The sequence below is a fragment of the Drosophila albomicans genome, chromosome X, assembly GCF_009650485.2.
Source record: "Drosophila albomicans strain 15112-1751.03 chromosome X, ASM965048v2, whole genome shotgun sequence".
Taxonomy (NCBI): Eukaryota; Metazoa; Arthropoda; class Insecta; order Diptera; family Drosophilidae; genus Drosophila; species Drosophila albomicans.
Window position 1 is genome coordinate 28521221 of NC_047627.2, and position 26003 is coordinate 28547223.

The window sequence follows — 26003 nt, forward strand, 5'->3', positions numbered from 1 at the left end:
CCTTCTTTTTTTTTGCCGTGCGAAATTTGAATCTCAGCAGCAGAAGTGGCAGCAAAACGCATTACGTGGCGGTGGTCAAACATTGGACTTCATCGGTTCACATCATCATCGAGTGAGCGCTGCTGTGAGTTGTTGCTGATGTTGCTTAATTCATGGGCTTAAGTTACGGTACTCGAATTGGGATTTTCAAGAGTTGGGCTCTGCCCATTTTGCATGCTAGTCGACCGTTTAACTGACCAAAGTCTTTGGCCTCAGCTTCAGTCTCAGCTTCAGCTTTGGCTTCTTGGCTTCAGCTTTAGCTTCTTGGTCTTAGCTCATATGCATATGCGATTGCTTGGCTGATCAATTTTTCAGGAGTCAAAGTCAGAGTTGCGAGTCTCGTCTGTGGCTTTCTCATCATATAATTGGTCACACACACACATACACACACACAGACATACACAATGGGGCCCCCAATTTGAGTGATAATGATTATGCGTTGCTGTCGTCTTCCCATATTCTTTTCGGTTCGTTCTTGTTGTTGTTGTTGTCGATGTGAATGGTGAATGTGAATATCGATGCTACCCGAGATGTGTGTGGTGTGGTATGGTGTTATTGTGATTTGTGGTTAGTTGCAGCTTCTGTGCTACGTTTAAGCCATTGGTAGCTGTCAGTTCTACGTTTGACTTAAAGGCTCATTACCATCAACGAATTACAAAAAAAAAAAAAACAGAAAAAAAAACGAAGCAACACCCTGCAGAGTAAGAGTATCGTCGTTTTAACGATGCCAAGCTGTGGGAAAATTTGCTTGTCCATAATTTTCATTGACTTCCAATTAAATGCAGTTGCAATTGCTTTCGGCAGCGAAGCACAATATGGACAATTCTCAGGAGTTGAAAGCGTAAAAAGGTTAGGCTACCTACATATGTTATGAATTCATCAATTTTACAGAAATAAATTGTGCATACAAATAATATATAACATAATCATTATATACACATTTCTTAATGCACAATTTAAAGCAATATTTCCGTTAAATTTCAAATATTTGCGCTTAGCCAACACACAAACGCGCGGTTAGCGCCATCTATTGCTGGAAACGGATTTACAAGAATCAACAATTACAAATATTATAATTGGGCATACAAATTATACATATTAAATTCATTACAGGAATCAATCACTATGTATGTTATAAATTTTGCCTACATTTCATATATTTATTATTACACACACATTTCTTAATTCTCAGTTTAAAGCAATGACAATATTTCCGTTACATTTCAAATACCCGTGCTTAGCCAACACACAAACGCTCCGCTGGCGCCATCTCTTGCCAACCACTGCTTACCGCTAGCTTAGACATACACCACACTTGCCTGGCGCCATCTATTGCATAGCGTGCACAACAGAAAAAAGCAAGGCTAGCATGGACACAAGCAAGCCATATCCGAGACATACACACACGCGACATTTACTCACTTGACGAACATGCGACGAACTGAACGAGTTTCGTGCAAAAACTAAACGAAATGCCAAACGTCGACTGCTGTTAAGTTAACAGGCAAGTTGAGCGGTCATAGAGATTCAAAATACATGCGACTTTCGTGGTGAGCGGACGTGTTTTTTGTTGTTTTTTTTTTGGTTTGTTGCGTTGCGCGCGTTGCGTTGTGTTGTGTTCGTGTTTTATATTCCCTGCTGCTGCCGCCGTCTAAGTACACGGTTGGAAAAACGCTTAGTGCGCGCGACGTAGATTGTATTTATTGTTTTGTGTGACTAGCTGCTCTTCATATTGTTGTTGTTTTGGTAATTGCCATCACACAAACACACACACACACACATACAAATAGTAAACTGAAGAGCGAAGAGTCATGAGTCGAAATCGTTACGCGCGGCCGTCGTGTGTGTGAAGACTGTGACTGTGACTGTGTGTTGTTGTTATTGTGTTTGTTTTTTTTTTTTTTTTGAGTTGTGTTGTGTTGTTTCTCTCGTATTTGGATCTGCAACGGTGGCCTGCAATTGTAGCTGTATCTTCAACAACTACAACAACAATACTACGTACAATTTCGTTACGGTAATGTTCGTTCACATTCATTTATCATTATTATTATTATGGCAAAATGTTATTAGAAATTGACGACAAGACACGCCAAATTAATAACAACACGGCGCCCCTCTCTCTCTCTCCCTCTCTCTTGCTAAGTGCATGTGTACTCTCTCTATGTGTGTGAGTGTGTGTTGTGCATCCGCAGCAGCGACTGTGCTTAAGCAAGAGTTTGAACGAGACCAAGTTGGATGTTCTTATTGGATTGTCGTCGTCGTCGTTGTGGTTGTTGTTGTTGTTGTTGTTGCCGGTGAATGAACCCAACCGAAAAACGCCAAACGCACAACAAACATACGCGACGTCTGACTGCGTGTGTGTGTGTGTGTGTGTGTGTGTAACCACAAAATGGTGGTAGCACAGCTAAAAGAAGCATTAAACATTTGTTGCCGCTGTTGTTATTGTTGTTGCTGTTCGAAATATTAACCCAACTGTGCACAACGGCATAAAGCTTCAACAGCAACAACTACAACAACAACAACTACAACAAACAACATAACAAAGGGAAGTAAGAAAACGCCAAACGAAGCAAAAGCATCCGCCGTTTTGTTTAATGTCTTTTTCACTGCCTTTTTGCCCGTTGCCTTTTGTTGCAACTCTAATAAAACACCACACACACACACACACACACACACACTTTCCTTACTCACACACTCTCACAACGCTGATCGCTCTTATCTTATCAGCAGTGAACGAACGAAAAAAAACGCGCTTTTAATCTTTTGCAATCAACAAGGCAACAGCCAAAACAGCTGCACATAGTATTATAATGAGAACTGCGGCACACACACACACTCACACATACACACACACACATACAGTAGAGCCTCGCCAATTGGGAATTTTTTTTTTGTAGTATTTAGTATCTTTGTGGTATATTATTTTAATAGACTTTAGTATACTTTGAATGTACTACTGCACAAATATACTAATTGTAACCTTTATTATATTTTAGTATTTTTGTGGTATATTAATTTGATATACTCTATAGTATATATTGAATTACGTACTTCAACAATATACCAATTATGAGTTTTGGTATATTTTACATAGTATTATAATGAGAACTGCGGCACACACACACACACACACACACACATACATACATTAGAGCCTGGCCAATTGGGAAACCGGGCTGTGAAATGCGAGCCGACAAAAGTCCAATTGGAGCAAAGTGAAGACAAAATAAAAACACGCAAAAAGTTCTCGAATGCAAAAAAAAAAAACTGCAAAAATTGCAATTTAAGAACATTGCAAACAATATCAAAAATCGATTTTTTTCAACTCTATTTATAGATTTTAAATTTCTTTTAAACAAAACTTCAAATTGAGAAATTGATAAGCACAATTTACAATTTGACTTTTTATACATCATTTTTGTTGAGAACTTTATTTGAAGTCAATGCGCTGATAAAACACATTTTGGGAATTCTAGGGGGAAAACACATAAACATTAAAACTACATCAAAAGTATTGATAATTATATTTCAACTATGAATGTGTTTATCAATATTAAAGAATGTTTTAATTTATGGGCAGCTGAAAAGTTAAGACAATCAAATCAACTTTTTAAACATATCAAAATGAAATGAAATGTTTTGACATTAGAGTTAAGACGGTTGATAAAAAATTAAGCATATTAAAAAAAAATATATTATACAAAAATAAATAAAGTTCAAGTTCATTTTAGAGCATTGCTAAAAAAAAAAAAAAACAGTATTAAACTCTGAAAAAGTTTTAATTTATTGAACAATTTTAAACTCTCTTTTAATAGATAAAGATTGTCTAATTTGTGTTTTAAAAGATAGAACAATAATAAATAATAAACTTTAAATAAAATTTTAATTTACTTAACAATTTTTAACTTTCTTTTTATAGATAAAGATGGTTTAATTCGAATTTATACAAAAATCGCATTCCATAATATAATAATATAATAACTTCAACAATTTGTATAAATTTCTACAAATTTTTCATAGATCGTGAGCTTTAATTTAGGGTACAAGAGTTAGTTTACTAAAGATATATCAAATATAAAAATATCTACGAAATTCTTAAAGATATTATGATAAAGCATAACTATAATACAAATACAAAATTACTAAGCAAATAAATAATGAAATTTATCAAAGTTCAAGAGAGCAAAGAATATCACATTTAACGAAATATTTTAAATGATATATTTTGATACCCTTAGGGTAGAAGTGGAAGTTACTTCCACCTCAGCAAAAGTATTTATGATTTCTGAGAATAATCGCAATCAAATTCTCAGAAATTATAAATACTAATAAAAGTTGTAAAAGTGACTTACGCCTATTCCAACCAGGTCGCAGCTGCATTGACTGACAATCTGGTATATTTTCACCTCTATGGTATATTTTGAATGTAGTACTTTAGCAATATACCAAATATAGCACTCGGTATATTTTTAGTATTTTTCGGTCGATTATTTTAAGAATAATTCAGCACTGTTTTCCTTTTATACAAAATGGATACCAGATATCTCACAATCGAGTACATTCACCTGTTGATTTCCTACTTATTATACTAAATCTAGCATTAAATACTAAATTTGATTATACATTAAAGACAGTACTGACTGCTGGGGTCTTCCACTACTAGGTTAACTAAATATATACATATTTAAATATATTTAGTGACAAGAATAAAATACGACAATTGCATTGAAAAATATATAAAATATTATTCTTTTCGTATAGTTTTGAAACAATTATCATTCATTTAAAGTTTAGACCTTGTAATTTTTTGAAGTTGAAGTTCAAGTGGTCAAGAAGAGCACATTTAAATTGTCTATTAAGTTGAGGTTATTATTATTTAATGTATTACAAAAAAAGTGTTCAAGAGTAACACATTTAGGTTTCCTATTCAGTTATTAAATATATTTAAAATATTTAGAAAAAAAGTGTTCAAGAGTAACTTTTTGAATAAGTTGAGATTATTAAATATAAAATATGTATTTCAAGTATTACAAAAAAGTGTTCAAAAGTAGCTTTCCTATTAAGTTGAGGAAATTAAATATATTTCCAATATTAAAAGAAGTGTGTTAAAGAGTAGTAAAATATATTTAAAATATTTTTTAAAAAAAAGTTTGTATCAAATAGTATAAAGCAAGATAATGTAATGTTTAAAGAGCAATCAAGTAATATTTTATAAAAGTTCAAGTGGTCAAAAGAAGCACATTTAACATTTCTTTTATATTTAGATTATAAAAAAATATATTTAAAATATTTAAAAAAAAACAAACGTTTTCATTTAACTTTTCTATTCAGTTGAGATTATTAAATATACGAATAGCACATTTAGATTGGCTTTCCTGGCTTCCTATTAAGTCGAAGGTATTAAATATATTTAAAATATAAAAAGAAAAATACCCCTCAAATAATATAATGGATAAATATATTTCAAATATTTAAAGAAAGATTCTTAAGAGTAGCACATTAAACTTTTCTATTAAGTTGAGATTATTCAATTTTTTCAAATATTAAAAAAAAATATATATAATATATATAATAATATAATAAAAATGTAAAATAACTATACAAAGCATGTAAATTTTGTGTTTAAAGTGCAATCAAGTAATATTTTATAAAAGTTCAAGTGGTCAAGCGAAGAAGATTTAAGTTTTCTATTAAGTTGAGATTATAAAAAATAGATTTAAAATATTGAAAAATAGTATGACTCAAGCAAGTAATATTTTCTAAAAGTTCAAGTGGTCTTCTATTAAGTTGAGATTATAAAAAATAGATTTAAAATATGAAACAAAATAGTTTGTCTCAAATAAGTCTCAAGCAAGTAATATTTTATAAAAGTTCAAGTGGTCAGTCAGGCAGAGTTCACTGTATGTGCCACACACATGAACTTAAAGCATGAGTGTGCAACTGAGTGAGTGTGTGTGTGTGTGTTTAAGTTTGTGTGTGTGGAGGTTATTTACTTAGTTGCACGCTAAAAACACGCTGCTGCATTACTCACAACGAAGCAAAGCAAAGCCAAAGCCAAAGCTCTCTCCCTCTCCCTCTCTCTCTCTCCGTCTCTCTCTCTCTCTCTCTTTCTGCGTGTGCCATATCGGATGGCCGTGCCTCAAGATACCGGTTTAAGGTCTTAAGGATTCTCCGCAACTTGATTCGTTTCACGAAAGGGGTGCGGCGGCATTTTCTGCAGCAAAGCTGACCTGGCCTCGCTCTCTCTCTCTCTCTCACACACACTCTTCCTCTCTCTCTCTCTGTCTGTATCTTCTTCGTATTCATCTTCGTCTTTCACTTTGCACATTTTGGCAAAGTTGAACGCAGCTGTACACACACAAACATCCAAAAGTGTGTGGCTAATATTTTGGCCAGCAGTGTGTAACGTCACGTTGTTATCGTTATCGCTATCGTTATCGTTATCACACTGTCAAGGTGAATCTCTGCACATTATGTCTTGCTGTAATCTAAGACTTCTGGCATACATACACTCGGCTAATTATGATATATGAGCATTAGACAGAGACCTTCAGTTCCTCTTGGAACCCAAAAAAAAAATACCACACATAACATTATTATACTATATATGATGAGTTAGTACTATATATGTATTGAAGCGCATTTACTGTACTCTTTTTTTTGTTGTTTTTGCTTTGTGTACCGACCATAATTATGACTAAAAAGCTAAAATGCCGGGAAAAGTCACACACACAGCGTTTTTTTTTTTCATGAAATTGTTTTTGTCGTTTGTATTTGTCCATTGTTCGGGGTTTTTGTTACTTCTGAAGTCTTGCATAAGTTGGAAAACAACAAAAATTACCACAAAATCAAATAGTAACACGCCGTGGCTTTTGTTAACGACAGTGTGCGAGCGAGACAGAGCTGTAGATCGAGAGAGAAGGAGAGAGAGAGAGCATGTGTACTTGTTTGTAATTGTTGCTTGTTTGTTGTTGGGCGGCTGCTGTAATCAGCAGTGCTTAATCATTTGAGCCGGCATGCAAACAGATACACTCATTGAGAGACGCACACAGATACAAACTCACACACACACACACGTACAGAGAGAGAGAGAGATGTACACACATGGATAGTTGTGAACACCGCAAGCACCTCGCTTAAATGAACTATTAACAAAAAGCAAAAAAAAAAAAAAATTCCACTTTTATTATATACAGCATGCTAATAGACAGAATTGTAATAAGACAAAACACTAAACGCGACTGCCTAATACCCTGTAAAAAAGTTTAGATAGAATAACTGATTTCTATTTGTTTGAAAGCCTTCTTAAATTTCTTGCAAACAGAAATATATAAAAGTTGCAAACTTAAATATATAAATAAATATATTTTTTATGTAGTAAACTGCAATCCATTTTGTGAAGAAATTTATCATCAGATAACAAATGGATCGTATAATAAATACGCTTAAAGTTTATTTTTTAAATTCACAATTTAATTATGCCATAAAAAAAGTATTATCAATTCTGTTATTGATTATTCAAGTTAATTTGTTTTGTATATTTGGTATATTTCAGTATTTTTGCGGTATATTATTGTGATAAGTATATATTATATGGTATATTTAGAATAAAATACTACAACTCTATTACTATTACTCGACATACGATTTATATCCATTGGTATATTTTAGTATTTTTGTGGTATATTAATTTGTCATACTCTATGGTATGTTTTGAATGTAGTAATACATATACAAATATACCAATTAAAGCCTTTGGTATATTTTAGTATTTTTTGTGGTATATTGATTTGGTATACTCTATGGTATATTTTGAATGTAGTACTATATCAATATACCGATTATAACCTTTGGTATATTTTAGTATTTTTTTGTGGTATATTGATTTGGTATACTCTGTGGTATATTTTAAGTGTAGTACTATATCAATATACCAATTATAACCTTTGGTATATTTTAGTATTTTTTGTGGTATTTTAATTTGGTATACTCTATGATATATTTTAAGTGCAGTGCTATATCAATATACCAATTATAACCTTTGGTATATTTTTGTATTTTTGTGGTATATTATTTCGCTATATTTTAATAATAATACCGCACTGTTTTGTGTTTTCACCTACGTATATATTTATACCTCTCTAAAAAGGCTTTGACATTCAATAGTAATAAAACTGAAATAAAATAGATAATAAAACTAAGGCCAACAAAGCAGCTGCATTCCAAATTTGAGCGAGCGAGCTTGAAACATTTGACGGACAGTCGGCGCATTAAAAAAAAAAGAAAACCGAGATTAGCTATGCTAAAACGATTTTTTCGGTTTTTTTTTGGCAGCTGCTAACGACGATCACAGCCTATAGATATGCACAACAACAACAACAGACCCCATTAGAGTCATAAAATAATAATAAAAAGTTCACACAGTCAGAGTGTCGGTCAGAGTACGTAACACCGGTTGCACTCTCCCTGAATAGGTGTAGAAAAATTAAAGCTGGGTTAGTAGTTCACCTGTTGATTGCATGCGAGTAGTTTACAAAGCTGAGGCGACCGCACAGTGAGTGAAATTTGATATCTGAGACCCCGACACATTGACTCACACACACACACACACATACACACCTGCCACAAGTTATCAGCTTGTGCAATGCTTAGCAATCGACAAAAGTTTTTTCGACTGCGTTTGCAGTCTCTCTCTCTCTCTCTCTCTGTTGGCCAAGTTAGTTAATGGACGCGAAGTGACGTCATGCGAGAAGATATTGCCACATATGTACGTATAAACAAGTAAGAAAGTTACAGTCAAGTGTGCTCGACTGTGAGATACCCGATATACACTTTCAATAGAAGCCGAAATATACCAAATTCATATACCAAAAATAAATATTGAGATATCCCACATATATACTTAATTAATATACCGTAAAAGTACTGAGATACCCGCTACACATAAAATAATATGAGTAAATAATAATAAAAGCCAAAATATACCAAATTCATATACCGAAAGAATACTTAGATATCCCGTTACTTACCAAATTAAAATGTGGAAAGAATACTTCGATAACCATTTTCAATAAAACAACAAATAAATATAACGGACAAATACTGAAAATATACCGCTAACCATTTTCAATAAATACCATATTATAAAATACTTAGATATTCTCTTACTCATATCAAAAAATACATGTATACAAAATTAAAATACCAAAAAAGTACTCAGATATTAAGTTGTCTATTTTCAATAGAAACCAAAACATACCAAATTAATATACCGCAAAAGGTACTGAGATATTCCGCTACTATAGCAAAAAAATATTCCGAGATATTCCACTACTCATTTTCAATAAAAGCTAAAATATACCAAAGCCATATACCGAAAAAATACTGATCGGTATATTTTTTGGTATGTTTTCGGTGTATGATATAATGGTATGTGTTGGCTTTTACAAAGCATATACCAAAATATACTGATTGTTATATTTTGGTATTTTTTCGGTATATTAATTCAGTATATTTTTATTTTTGTTTTTCTAAGTGAGTAGCGAAATAACTCACTTCAACGCCAAAACATACTAAATTAGTATACCAAAAAATACTAAATTTAGTATATTTTTACCACAAGCATAAAGGTTAATACCTGTCTACCCTATTGCTACCGAGTATAAAAAGTAATTTTCTTAGACAAGTGGCACACACACACACACACACACACGCTGTGTACAGTGTGTGCACGATGACGTGACCAAGTTTTAATGCTTAATAGTTATCAAAGAAATACGACGATGAAGTCTACAAAATGTCAGCTCCATTTATGGTGCGACAGTTGAATCAATCAATACTCTGCACTATCACATCATCATCATCATCATCATTGTACAACATGATGATGACGATGATGATCATCAGCATTGAAACGTCTTTTCGCCGCTCTGACAGTGTCACGAAATGTGCTCAAAGTCGCAATTAGAGGCGATAAAACGTTTTTGTTTTACGACTACTAACTTATATACGAAACGAACGTTTCATATATAGTATTTATGTTAGTTACTTATGACTAAGTGCAGTAAAGCATCGCTTAACCCAACTTTCTTCTCAACTACGCTCAACAACGCGTTTTTATGGCGTGTGAACGAACGAACAACTTGCGACTTTTAAAGCGCATTATTTTTGTTGTTGTTGTTAAAGAATTTCAAAGTCATGCACACGTAAAATATGTATGCATAATAACAAAAGATATGGCCTAAAGTCGTCTTGTGTAACTCAACTTTATGGCTGGGAAGAAACACGTTGGTAAAAGTTCTAAATCTTCAAGTGATGTAAACAGACGTGTGACGTGTGTTTAAAGACAGTCTTTTACCTTTTCTAGATTGTAAATTAAACGAGTGTTGGAAAAACTTTCTAAAACCGAAAAAAACATACACCAAAAAAAAAAAATAGATTAGTCGGGGGCAATTTAAAGAATCATCTTTGATTGAAATTGCCTTCAATTGAATGCAATTGTCAGATTGCTCGCTACAATTTTAAGGTCAATTTACATTTTCTATTGTTTCTTTTTTTTCGTTGTCGTCGCCTTAGGTATTTTTCTACTGAAATTTAATTCACAATTAACCAGCTGCATTTTTTTTTTTTGTATTTTGTATATTTACGTTTTGGCATTCAACGACGAATCGAATTACTCGAAAAATAATTCATTCATAACTCATGCGACGCATGTTGAAGCAAGCGAGTTTTTACTGTGTCGGAGACAAAGACGTTTTTATGGGTCAAATGTGCCCGAGAGGGGAAGGGGAGGGAAATAGAAATGGAATTAAAAAGGGGAACAGGCGACACGTCGGCGTCATCATTAAGCAATTAATCAATGTAAGTGCTCATTGAGCGCTAAACGCTCAATTTGCAGTACACTCAATAATTGTAGAATTGCAACGTGAATACAAGATTTATAGATTTTTTAATGGCGAACAAATATATCGCATTATGTTCTATAATAATCTATTGTTGTAATGAACAGTGGCTTACACAATTGGAATTCGAATTACGTTTTAAAAAAGCTAAAAAAGTATGAAAGAAAATATAAGCTTCGACAATCTATTGCAGTCTATTTAGAACTAGAAACTTTTCTGTAATGAAATTTAACCAATATATACTAAATTGATATTCCGAAAAACATACTGAAATATACCGTAAGCTATATTTGGTATATTCTGTCAGCATCGTATTATGTTTTATAATAAGTTATTGTTATAATGAACAATACAGAAGATTACACAATTAGAATTGTTTATGAAATACTATAGAGACATAATTCTAATTACGTATTAAGACAATTTAATATATTATTAAAGAAAAGAGCAGCTTCGACAATCGATTTCAGTCTATTCATATTTATAGACTGAAATATGATTTTATTATTTTTTATTACGAAAAAAAAAAAAAAATAAAACCCAACCTTCCCTTTGTAGATTATAAAAATAGAAACCTTCAAATACCTTGTTGCTGTAATGAAATGTAACCAAAATATACTAAAATATACCGAAAGCTTTATTCGATATATTCTAACACATACATTTCCAATAAGCATTGGAATTATGTTTTTATGTTTTTTTGTTATAAACTATTGTTTTAATAACAATTAGAACTCTTTATGATATTTTATAAGATAAGACTTCAAATTATATATTCACATTATTACAAATAATTAAAAAAGCAAAGAGAAAGACAATTTATTTTAGTCTCAAAAATTTGCTTGTTGCAGATTTGCAAACTAAAAGATGATTTTGTTAATAGTGTGCTCGACAGTGAGATACGCGTTACTCGTTTTGAGTCAAAGCAAAACAGTATAGTATTAAAATATACAACATTAATGTACTACTAAAAATATACTAAAATACTAAATAAATAATTCTGCAAATATACCAAATACAACATTTGGTATATTGATATTAAAAATTATAAATCATTAAAAATTAACCATAGAGTACTAAAATATACCAGATGTTAAGACAAAGCTATAAATAACTGTAGCAATTTTTATGTGATCGTAACGAAAATGTCAGGAAACATAATGAATATAATTATTATTGAATGTAATAATAAAATCGCGACGCTTCCTTATGACTAGCGGGTATACAAATTTACAGTTTGTTTCTGTAATGAACTTGAACTAATAAATTTATTTGAAAAACTTTGAAATAGTTTAAAAGATTGTTGCACTGTCGTAAAACTCATCACAAAACAATTGTTCGTTGTTTAAATAGAAAACTAATAGCTAGTATGATGATCAATTTCCATCAAAGATGTCAATAGAAAAACTTCTTATTTATGTATATGTTTCAAAAGGTTAGATATATTATTAAAAACTGCAAAGAGAAACTTCATATTTTCTACTCTGTAAAGTTCTTAAAATAAAACGAAGAATTATTAGTTTGTCTTTCAATTTTTCGATTAAACTATAATTCTTTGCTTCACTTTAAAAACTTTATACATTATATATGAATACACAAAATGAAACTAAAGTTTTTAAAAGTAAATCATAGCTTAAATTCATCGATTCCATAAAGAAGTTTTCAAAACGAAGCAAAGAATAATAGTTTAAATGATTGAGTCTCTGTCTTATAAAATTCATCGAGATAATTGTTTATGAGAGTTGAGAATTTGATTAAAATAATTGCCCGTCAAGCCGATGATCAAAGAAGCCTCTTTTTACAGCTAACAATTGAAGAAGAGCAACAAATCAAAAGAATGCGCAAATTGTCACAAAAGAAAAACGAATTTACTTGTTTGAAGTCTCTTTTTTTTGTTGTTGTTGTTTGATTAGATGGCCTTGTTGTTCATTTTGAGGCAATTAAAACGACTAAAACTGAGCAAGAAAATTCAATTGAAATTCGATTTGTAAACAAAGATAGTTTTGGGGTAAATGAATTAACAGCGATTTAATGTTTTTTAATTACAATTTGCATGGCGATATAGTAAATTGAAAAAGCGGATTGCACAGATTGCCAAGACATGTGCATATCATTAAAAAAAAAACCAAACAGAGGAAGCAATAGCAGAAACAATGGCCAAGACAATGACGATGACGATGATGATGACGATGAGTGGAAAGAAAGAATAACATTTTGTTCGTAGGCAAACAAACACTTGAAGCAACGTCTGGCTCTCTTAGTATAATGATTACTATATACATAATAGTACTCGACGTGAACCAAAAGATCAAATAATCAACACAACAACAAAACGAAGATAGATCGAAATTGAGATCGAGGAATAGAGCTGAGAAGCTTTAGCCGCAAAAGATACAATTGCGCAATTTGTGGTGCGTGCGTATTGCGTACTTGTGGATACAGAGATAGATTTGTATCTCACAGCACGAGTAGTGTGCACACACACACACACACACACTCTTGTACACACGCACAATTTGTAAGACAATCGAAAGAGTGCCACACGGTTTTACATTTCATTTATTTATCGTGTGTTGGCCAACTTCAACTTTACACAGAGAGAAACGAATTTAGATTGACAAAATCTTGACTTAAGATTTTTGTTTGAAACAATCTTAAAGATTTAAAAACATCTTACTTCTAGATTAAAATCATGATTCAAGATTTTTTTTTTTTGATTGAAAAGAAGATGGCAAATCTTGACTAAAAACTTCTTCTTGAAATAAGATTTTTAGGTTAAAACAATCTTAAATAAAGATTTGTATGTTAAATTTACATTTTAAGATTAAAAACATCTTAGTTCAAGATTGTTTTGATCTAGAACATTTCGGTTTAAAAAAAAAAAAGAATTTTGTTCTTCTTGAAATAAGATTTTTAGGTTAAAATAATCTTTAATCAAGATTTTTGTGCTAAATTTGCATTTTAAGGTTAACTTATTATTATAGGTATAAAATTGTATAATTAATATTATTTTTGTATAATTAATCTTTTCAGTCTTCTTACTATTAAATTGTTCTCTACCAGACTTAAGGCTAAATTATTTTCGTGGTTGTGTATTTCTTACCAAATTTCTTTATTTCTTCTTCAATGGTTTGAATATTAAGATCTTTGCGAATATTTGCATTAGATACGTAGAAAGGAGCATTGACAATTTGTCGATAAGTTATCTTATTTTAAGGTTAAAATTTTGATTCAAGTTTATTTAATTCTAGATTGAAAAGGCGATTTCAAATCTTGATTTAAGAACTTTTCGATCTCAAAAAGAACAATCTGAAATAAGATTTTTTTGGTTGAAGCAATCTTAAATCAAAATTTGTATTTTAAGATTAAAAACATTTTAATTTAAGATTAAATTCTTGATTCAAGATGGTTTTATTCTGGATTGAAAAGAAGATTGCAAATCTTGATTTAAGAACTTTTCTTCAATAAAAATAATTTTGTTCTTAAATTTTATGATTTTTTGTAGATTTCATTTTCATTTTTGATTTAAGAATAAATCTTCTTGGTTCAATTTTGAAATACAAACAATCTTGATTCAAGATTTTTCTTTCAGTGTAATTTCAAATTGAATTCCAATTCCCATTCGCGTTCGCGTTCGCATTCGCATTCTGCTCATTCCACTCACGAGTCGGTGTTTTAATCACAACACTTGGGTTAATAGCCCAAGTGCTTTTCGAATTACATTTTTCGTCGTCGTCGTCTGCTTAATTTTTCTCTCTCTTCAAAAAGCCTGGTCTCATCTGGCCTTGCCTATCGTCAATTGCCCGACAAAGTTGATGGGATCAACACGTTCATTCTCTCTCTCTCTCTCTCTCTCTCTCTGTGTCTCTTTCTCTAGCCTCTCGAGGAAGCTCTCAAAGATACAAAGTCAGAGGAAACAGAAACCAGTTTTTACGGCTGCTGCTGCTTCGCTCGACTTGAAGTTCACTTCAGCAAATTTCACGAAATAAAACATAAAATAAAAAAAAAAAAAACTTGCGATCTCGCCATTAGATTGTCGACACACACAACTAATTATACCCTGCATAAAACAACAATTGCTAACCAATATAAACATGCAATCAATTTTGATAATACTTGAAAACATGTTTCTAAATCATTCTGAATGATGTCAAAGCCAATTGCAATTCTTTATTTTTATTGACTTACTTTAACAATAAAAAGTAAAGAGTATCTGCTAGTCTTATATTCTGTTGCTGCTCAATCTCACAAAGTGCTTTCAAAAATAGCTAAGGTATTTTAATTTGTCTAGTTGAATTTGAATTCCAAGAAATAGATATTAAAAAAAAAACACACAAAAAAAAACAACTACAGCGATTCGACAACAGTGCTAAACAAAAAATAAATACTACACTTTAAAAAGTAATTGAAATTATTTATTTAGTATTTACCTATTTTCTTGATTGGAAATACTACGCTTTAAATAGTAATTTATTTTTATTTTAAGGCATCATATTTTACTTAAACTGATTAATAATGAGTTGAAGCAAGTTGTTTGCTTTATTACAGAAAAAATAAATGCACTTTAATTAGAATTTCAAAATAATTAATTGATTATTTACCTATGTTCTTGAGCTTCATTTAACAAAATAACAAAAGTGAAAATACTACATAGATTAAATATTAATTTATTTGGTATTCGAAAACATTATTACCAAATTTATAACATAATATCTTACTTAAGCTGCTTAATAATGAATTAATTCACACTAAAGTCAAGAATACAACATACAACATAATGGCAAAAAAAAAGACTTAATAATATATAATAAAAAAGAATAAATATATAATACAAAAATAAAATAAGAAAATAAATAAATAAAAAACAGATTAATCCAAATCACGAACTTGTTTAACAAGAACAACAGAAAAATTGAACAAATCTAACGAAATTTTTGTTTCTTTCCTATTCCTATGTTCCAATTTACAAAAATTTTGTTCCAGGGATCAACTATCAAAATGAAATATGCCAAAAATCTGTATATAGCTTTTGTTCTGACACACTGATATTTCAAAGTTCTCAGCTGTATAATAAGAATTTCCTTTACTTAAATCCATAATAAAAACTGAGAAAGTTTTCACGTATAAAAATTGCATAATAGACCTTTGGAGAAAAAAGTTATATTTAAAAAAAAAATACATTTTTGTACATTGCAAATAAGAGACTTAATAATGAGCAATAAAAAAAGATATTCATATAAAAAAATACAAAATAATAAAAATAAATAAAGACAGATTAATACAAAGCACAAATTTGTTTAACAAACTAAGATATTTGCAAAAGAAATAAATACTTAAGAAGTATTTCCTTTACTTAAAACCATAATTAAATAAATATAAATATTAGATTAATATTCGATTTTTAGAGAAAAAAGGTTATATTCCAAAAAAGAAAAATACGTATTTTCAAGAGTAAACAAACTTATAATTAGAAAGTTGTCACGTTGTCAAATACTTTTGCTAGCAAGCCTGCCTTGATGATGCCTTGTTTGATGTCAGTGCAGGGTATCGCTTAGTCAAGCATATGCGTTCAAGTGGAGTCGCCAAAAGTGGCCTCATTGAAGCAACACTTTGGCTAAAGTAGCTCTCCGCTCTTGAAGTTGTCATTTGCATGGCCAAAAAAGGCGCATGAGTGTGCAAACATTTGAAAATTTGTTATGTGAGCTGAGCCACTTTAGAGGGTATCTCGGAGTGCGACTACAGCGAGCGGCAGCAGCGGTGAACTGCAATCGTCGCTTGACCGAAACGGGATTTGCACACAAACACAAACACACACACATACATTTTACTTACTTACTTGCTTGCTTGCTTACTTAATTATCGATCGGGAACTCGACAAATGTGCTTGGCATTATGCCTAGGTTTGGGCTTAAATGTCCCACGCAAAGTTTTATGGCTTTTGAATACCCGCTAACCGTAGAGTTGAAGGGTATTATAACTTTGTGCATGCATCTCACTGATATTGTATATTCATATATTATTGATCAGTCATATCCGTCCGTCTGTCTGTCCGTCCATCCGTATGAGTACACAGATCTCAAAGATTATCAGAGATAGAGCTATAATTTTTATTTGTCAGCACGCAAATCAAGTTTGTTTTAGATTGTTGCCACGCCTACTTCCGTCTCTGTAAAATATCAAGTAACAAGGGTAATTGTAGATCTGCAGTCACGAGATTTGAGATCATAAAATATATATGATTTGGTTGCGATTTGATAAAAGTTATAGAAGTTATTTAAGAAATTGTATGATATGGCAAAAAATGGCTGCTGCTGTCGAGTCTGGTATATTTTGAACGTAATATCCTATTAATATATCCTATAATAATATCCTGTTAATATCCTATAACATACCAAATATATACTTCGTCATATTTTACATTTTCTGTATATATTTCCAATGTTATAGTATATTGATATAACAAATGTATATATTTGGTATATTTTGGTATTTTTTCGGTATATTAATTTGGCATAATTTAAGAATAATAAAGTGTCACACTGCCGATATACCAAATACATACTTTGGTGTATTTTGTTTGGTATATTAATTTTGTATGTTCTAAGATTAATATAGTACCAATCTGTTTATCTATATACAATATTTTAGTATTTTTTAGTATATAAATTTGGTATATTTTCAGATTAATATAGTACCACACACCGTATAGATATACTAAATATATTCTAAAGTATATTTTGGTATTTTTCGGTATATTAATTTGGTATAATTTAAGAATAATAATGTACCACACTGTCGATATACCAAATATATTCTTCGGTATATTTTAGTATTTTGCTTGGTATATTACTTCAATATAATTTATGACGTATCAGACTGCATAAATATACTAAATATATTTTAAAGTATATTTCAGTATTTTTCGGTATATTAATTTGATATATCTTATACATAATAAAGTGCCACCATGTACATATATACTTCGGTATATATTAGTATTTTTCCAGTATATTATTTTGGTATATTATAAGAATATTAGTAGTTTTCGGTATATTGATTTGATTTATTTAAAGAGTAATGCCACACTTTTTTGCTTTCATTAAAAATGTATACCGGGTATCGCAAAGTCGAGCACACTCAACTCTAACTTTCTTACTTGTATTTTTTTGCGTTTTTTGCATCGATATTATGATTTTTACCAGACAACGTGTATAAGCAAAGTATTTTTTTTTTTTAATTTTTTTTTGGTTTTTTTATGCGGTCTTGTCTTGGGGCATGTGTGTTTGCCTTTTATTGAGGTCGATTGTTCATTTATCGTCAATGTCAGTCATCAGTTAGGCTGTTTTGGCGCGTGTTTTGTTGTTTTTACACATTCTCCCCCCTTTCCCCTCCCCAACTACTCCCCTGACTTTATTCTCCGGTCTGCGCTGCTCTTCTACTTTGTATGCGCTGTTGTTTACATTCGTGGAACGCACATTACAATCAACAACAGCAGCAGCAGCAGCAGCAGAAGAAGAAGAAGCAGCAGAAGCAGCAGGAGGAGTGCGATAAAGCTGAGAAGCTACTTCACATTTGAATGATTGCACAAGCCAAGAAAAAAAAATCGAAAACCACAAAAAACAAAGGCAGCTGGAGTTTCAACGTAAACACAGAGCAAGCAATTAGCAGCATTTTTTGAATAGATATACACTGAAAAAAAAATATGTTATAAAATCAAAATTTTCGTCTAAAAAGTGCGTCAAAAACATGAAAATCTTAATGTTAGGAAACACTTCTAGACTTCAAAAACATTTAAGACACAAGTTCTTAATAAGAAGAAGAAAAAATCTTTACTCTTAAGACCAAAAATCTTATTGTAAGATGAAAAAAATATTACATTATATTTTTTGTTATCTGACAATACGAATTTAAGATCAAAAACATATTATATTCTATTTGTTTTTCATCTTACCATAAGATTTTAAGATTAAACAAATATTACATTATATTTTTTTGTTAGTTTACAATAAGATTTTTGCCTTTATTGATAAGAACATTATAATAACTTGTTCTTTTCAGTTTCAGGTTTAAAAAAAAAAATTGGTCTTAAAACTAGAATATTTGTTCCTCTTATTAATAAGAACATTATTACATTATATTTTTGTCGACTATTTTATTATTTTATTTTACTAATTCATTATTTAATTAGCGCTCTCAGTTCTATATAAATCACACTACTTACGAAATTCTTATCACCGATTCGCAAAGCATTTAAATCCAGGATTTCCTCTCTTAGGCTGCAGTAAAGAATGGTTCCATAACTTAACTAACTGAGCTATTAACGAAAACACTCAAAGCTAGATAAAAACTTTAAAGGAACTTCGATGAATTATACAATTTTTAAAGTGAAATTCTTTATTTTTGGTCTTATGTTTAGAATTTGATATTTTCCAGACTACAGTTTTTAGTTTTACGAATTTCTCTTAAGAACACAATTTTGAACACAAATGTTCTTGATTTTAGAATTTAGTTATTTTTTTCAGTGTACATAATCGATAAGTTGTGTCTGGCCAAAAACTTATCTGGCGCATCGTCATCTCGTTGTCCTGAAACGTGACTGCATTATGACTAAAAGATACATTCATGTGTGTGTGTGTGTGATGTGTGTGTGTGTGTGTGTGATGTGTGTGTGCATCTTATCTGCAAAGATGTCGCATAAATCTTTTGACCAGCCAACAAATGCCATTGGCCTCTGTGGCGCCGTCTTCTGCGCCAAAACAAAAAAAAATCAAGAAAATTCCAAAAGAAGATTATCTCCACACAAGCCCCCTCAAAAAAAAAGAAAAAAAAACTGAAAATAACATTAAATCATTTCCAATTCCACATGGAAATGCAGTTACAACTTCTTTAAATCAGATTTATGCTTTCATAATTATTATTGCAAAAGACGCACAATCAATTTGTTGCCTACTGCTTCCATTTGTTTCGAATATTTTCGAAATTACGCAGTTTTTTTTTTTTGTTTTGGTGTAGGAAATGATATCATTAGAGAACATCAGAGAAAGCAAAGAGGCGCTATAATGGAGAAGAGGAAGCTGTTGAATTAGGCAATTAAAGAGGTTTCCGTAAATATTTTCTTTTTGGTCAAATCTGTTACAACAAATTAATTGCCTATTGATGAGAGAAAAGTTGAGTTCGATTATCACATGGTACAATATATTAATTCGATTGCTGATCGCTGAACACAAATAAGAATTCGGAATTCTTAAAAGTTACAAAAAAAGAATATATAAATATATAAAGTTATTAACTGAGGAAAATCATTCAATTTATAGAATAAAAATACTTTTATTTTTGTATTTTTCGATTTTGATTATACAAATTTTTAATTGAACAAGTGAGAAAGCTACAGTCGTGAATAAATACATTATTATTATTATTAACATTAAAATATACCACAAAAATAAAAAAAATATACCGAAAGTTATATTTGGTATATTGATATATGTCCCGTTTCGTGAAAGAAAATCACAAACTGCTATTTCAGTGTGCAGGCAAAAACGTTTGTGCACTTGTGTAAAAATATTAAAATAACAGAAAAACTTAACAAATCAAACGAGGTTTTCGGTTGTTTCTTATCTCTATGTTCCATTTTACAATAACAATGTGCCAGCGATCAACTAACAAAAAGGAATATGTTAAAAGCCTTTATGTAGTTATACCCGCTACCCAAAGGGTAGAAGGGTATGTATGTAACAGGTAGAACGAGGCATCTACGACCCTATAAAGTATATATATTTTGGTATATACAAAAATTACTATAGTAGTTATGATTCCTGAAAATTTGGTTGCGATCAGATAAAAATTGTCGAAGTTATTAAAGAAATACTTTTGTATGGGCAAAAACGCCTACTTATAAGGGGTCTTAGTTGCTTTGGTTCACAATCTGGTATATTGTGCCGTCTATGGTATATTTTGAATGTGGTACTATATCGATATACCAAATATACCATTTGGTATATTTTTAGTATTTTTGTAGTATATTCGGTATATTTTGAGAAAAATACCGCAAAATATATTGCTTTTATTCAAAATGGGTAGCGGGTATCTCACAGTCGAGTACACTCGACTGTAGCTTTCTTACTCGTTTTTTCTGTCACACTGCTATTTCAAAGTTTACAGCTTTATAGAATCGGAGATGTCTTCTTCTGTGTGTTATATACATTTGATGGCCACATCTTATGGGTAGCAGCTATAATAAGAGATTTTATTGAATTATAATCCTTTTGGCTCATATTATAAAATATAACTAAAATATTCTCTTAAGTAAAAAAAATTTTTACTGGCACATTTCTTAAAATTACAATAGAAGTAGAAATATTAAACTTTTGTTTTATTTCAATAGTAACTATATTATGTACATATTTTTCGAAGTAAACTTAAATCAGTTACTCTATAGATTTAATTTTGTAATTTTAAGAACATTTCCAAAGATTCTACTTTACGCGATTAACAAATTTAAATATCATGAACACAATACATAAAATCTGCAATTTTCAAATACTCAAATATTTTAATGATGTCTTTGACCTTTCTTTTGCTTTGAACCCTCTTAGAAGCCAATTGAAAGTTACTTGTTCCACTTTCAATGAGCTCTAAATAAACGTGCCTTTAAATCAAAATCGAAATTCATACCAAAAATATGAGCAAATATTGTTCAACGAAATATTTGCCAAGCAATCGCTTCAATATTGATTGCGCAGTTCCGTTTCCAAAATTTCGAGAATTCTCTGAGAATTCTCTTCCCTCAACGATGCCCACGAATTTTCCTCTGGCATATTTTTCCGGCTTTCGGCTGGTTTAGATGGAAAGGGCAAACAGCAAATTTCAGAGAACATTTCCCAATTGCATTTCTAATCTGAAAATTGTTTTGCTACGCCGCCTTTTGTAAGGTTATTTTTATTTATTTTATTTACTACACAACGGGTGTATTTTCAAGGGATGTTATTGTCCAGGGGGTGGATATTGCATTTTGTGTCCCGTTTAGGGTTAGGGTGGCACACACACACACACACACACATATATATATATATTTTATGACCCCCCGCTAATAGTTGAACCATTTCCACGAATAAAGCAAAAAAAAAAAAAATTAACTCAAGGGTGGCACACACAACAAAAACATATATCGTATGACTCTGACTATATAATATGTTAGTCTGATGTCTGATTTTCTTCAACCAGCCTTTCATTAGTTAGACGTTGTATTTTTGCTAGTAGGCATGTCTGTTTATACACACACACACACTAGGGGGAAAAACATTAGAAACACCTGTCGTTCTTTTTGGGGCTGTTTTTACATATCATAGTGGTTATTTTTATGGCATCATAAAGTCAAAATAATCACTTGAAATGCACCACACAACTTGTAATCAAATATATATTTATTTATTTTTAATTTAACTACAGATTTGCTATACTATTTAAATTTGAATTTCAAAAATATTCTATTCTCAATTCTTTATTGTAATAATAAAAGAATGCATGTCATCATCACTTCACAATTTCATAATTATTTCAGAATATAAATCAATTCATTGTGATTACATTGAATCTGATTTGAGTTTTTTAAAATGTTTATAGATTATTGCTCATTAATTTTTGGTATATTTATTTTTGATTTTTAGTTGATACAGGTTTCATTTTCCAAAGATTGAATTGTTTATTAATAGTTTAATTTTGGTATTGTTTTTTCTACTTGCTACCCATATTTGGTATATTTGGAATGTCTTTAGTATCTTTTAGTATTTTTGCGGTATATTAATGTGTTTTATGTTAAGAATAATACAACAATGTTTAGCTTTTATTTAAATTCCACTGCTATCAGCAAAAGTTTTCCTGATATCAACAATTTTTAATGAGTATTAAACATTATAAGGATTAAATTTGTCTATATATTATATATACACAAAATGGAAACGGAAATCAAGAATAAAATCTTTAATCAAGATTACATGATGTCAAAATAAATCAAGATGAAAATTTTACAGAATTTCTAAATTTGATAGATCAATTTCCATACTATATTTTCTCTCTAGAATATTATTTTCCTATCGCGTTATTCTACAAAGGATAAGCAAATGTTTTACTTCAATTTCAAAAACAGATTCATCTCAATATTTCATAATTTAGTCTTGGAATTTGTTTTCAAATAAAAAAAAAAGATTTTTTGTATAAAATGGAAATTTCAAATTTAATAAATGTACAATAAAATAATAAACAATATAGCGAAGATTCACTGTAAGCATGGATTTGCATTAGATTAAAGCGGAATGCATGTTTTTTTGTTGTTGTTGTTGTGTTTGCTGTTTTTTTTGCACCTTTCATTTGCAATCGAATGGCGATTTCATGAGGCAGGCACTAAATGCGCAACAAGTCGTATCAAGGTGCACTAGATACAATATGTTATATATACCGACTGCAAAGTCGGTCAGATGCATGCAAATTGGATGCAAACAAACAGAAAAAAAAGAAGAAAAAACAAATATTGTTAACCGGTTGTTAAACTACGATATACTTTATATACTAGATATGCTTATATCAACGATAGCACCACCGCAAAAAAATAAACCAAAAGCCAAGCCAATTCACCCCCTCAACAAACTGAGGGAGGGCAATCTACCAGTCTGTCTGTCTGTCTGTCTGTCCGTCTGAATCTGTGACACACATTGCAACCTCAATCTCAACCTCAAGTACGCTCAAATACTACTGCTAAATATGGGTGAAACATATTGATTTCAATTTGCAACCAAACATATTGCCAGACAGCTAGCTGCCATATAGATAGCTCGTTTGATAGTATACAGCATATAGATATGATATATACACTATATATGTTACATATGTATTCTGCAAACCATATGCGCATTTCATTACCGCACAAAAGGTAGACACCGCTACAGAGATTAGCTATCAAATGACCCAAATAGCGCATATTGCACACACACATTCTCCCTCTCTCTCACACACACACACACACAGTTAAGAGTTCAGCTATCGCGCAGCCGGAACAAACGATCATCAATTTCTTAGCATTGCCCTACTGCACAGAGCGCAATTATTGCACAAGTTCTCATGTTCTTTTTTATTTTTCATTTTTTTTCGTATTCTGCAATTCTTGCAAATTGCTAAGCTGAAAGCTAATGACAAGCTTTGTGAATACCCTACAAAAATGAAATCCAAGAATGAAAACTTCAGTACCTGATACACACTTTCAATAAAAGCCAACAAATAGCAAATATACCAAAAAAAAAAAATACTGAGATATACCACTACTTATTAAACAAATATATTTTCCTGTTTTAATATACCGAAAAATACTGAAATATCCATTTTACACTTTCAATAAAAATCAAAGACTAATAATATACCGAAAAAATACTGAAATATCCATTTTACACTTTCAATAAAAGTCAAAGACTAATAAAAGACTAATAATATACCGAAAAAATACTGAAATATCCATTTTACACTTTCAATAAAAATCAAAGACTAATAATATACCGAAAAAATACTGAAATATTAATTTTACACTTTCAATAAAAGTCAAAGACTAATAAAAGTCTAATAATTTACCGAAAAAATACTAAAATAGCCATTTTACACTTTCAATAAAAGTCAAAGACTAATAAAAGACTAATAATATACCGAAAAATACTAAAATATCCATTTTAAACTTTCAATAAAAGTCAAAGACTAATAAAAGACTAATAATATACCAAAAAATTACTGAAATATCAATTTTACACTTTCAATAAAAGTCAAAGACTAATAAAAGACTAATAATATACCTAAAAAATACTGAAATATCAATTTTACACTTTCAATAAAAGTCAAAGACTAATAAAAGACTAATAATATACCTAAAAAATACTGAAATATCCATTTTACACTTCCAATAAAAGTCAAAGACTAATAATATACCGAAAAAATACTGAAATATCAATTTTACACTTTCAATAAAAGTCAAAGACTAATAAAAGACTAATAATATACCGATAAAATACTGAAATATCCATTTTACACTTTCAATAAAAGTCAAAGACTAATAAAAGACTAATAATATACCGAAAAAATACTAAAATATCCATTTTACACTTTCAATAAAAGTCAAAGACTAATAAATTAATAATATAATAAATTAATTAATTAATATCGGGAAATAATAAAAGCATATTCAACAAATATACCAACAACATACCGCATAAATACTTAAAATGTACCGAGGGCTTTTTTTACTTTATGGGCCTCAAAATATACCAAACCAAATACCAAATATACCATAGAGTACAAAATATACCAAATTGTCAGCCAAAGCAAATAAGTTCTCAAAAAAAAAAAAATAAAAATGTGTATTACAAAATAAAAATATTTACCAGTAATTTTGTATAAAAAATTTTAAAATTTGAATATAATGAGTATAAAAAAGAATTGAAAAAAATGAATGCACAATATCAAATTGAAGTTACTTCACTTAAAAAATAAAATAAGACGAAAAATGTGAAAGAAATGTATCAAGAAGATTGCCTTTAAACAACATGATTTTAATAATATTTTCTATTGCTCATTTTCAATTATTTAAGCATGTTACCTTTAACACTTTTTCCAAATTATTTTCCAACATTGACTTTTAAAAATGTTAAAACAAAAAATTAAAATGTTTTTAGCCTGATAATTTTGAATAGGTTGAAAAGAAAACTTCGTCCAATTTCAGCCGCAGGTAAATCTGAAGCATTTTTCACCCATAACGTTTATGACTACAGGGTATTCACAGCGTGAGTGTTATGAAGAAAAAAAAAACCCTCGCCTTTTGCGAAATTCGAATTTTCCCTATGAAAATTAGGAAACTTTTGCTGCACACACATTTTTTTGAATGTAAATGAAATTTAATGTATTCTTTTTTTTTTGTTACTCTTGCAGATCAATTGTCAGATGGGGAAATCAAGCGATCGCTGAGAGAAAGAGAGAGAGAAAGAAATACAACAAATCGAAAAGAAAAGTAGGTAAAAATTTGCTTCAATAAAA

The 26003-nt window shown here is 30.4% G+C and overlaps 2 protein-coding genes across 4 annotated transcripts in view; one reads left to right on the top strand and one right to left on the bottom strand.

Annotated features, from left to right (window-relative positions):
* Nucleotides 1-26003, bottom strand: part of LOC117565843 (uncharacterized) — a 328547-nt gene that overhangs the window by 278941 nt on the left and 23603 nt on the right. The gene's annotated exons all lie outside the window — the stretch shown is intronic.
* The window catches only part of LOC117576022 (general transcriptional corepressor trfA), a 32545-nt gene continuing 8129 nt past the window's right edge, over nucleotides 1588-26003 (top strand). Inside the window, exons 1-2 of one of the 2 annotated variants that reach the window (XM_052007862.1) lie at nucleotides 1588-2053; nucleotides 25899-25981. The gene's annotated coding sequence lies outside the window, so the exon portion shown is untranslated. The remainder of the gene's footprint in view (nucleotides 2054-25898; nucleotides 25982-26003) is intronic. The other variant, XM_034260533.2, reaches the window with a different exon arrangement.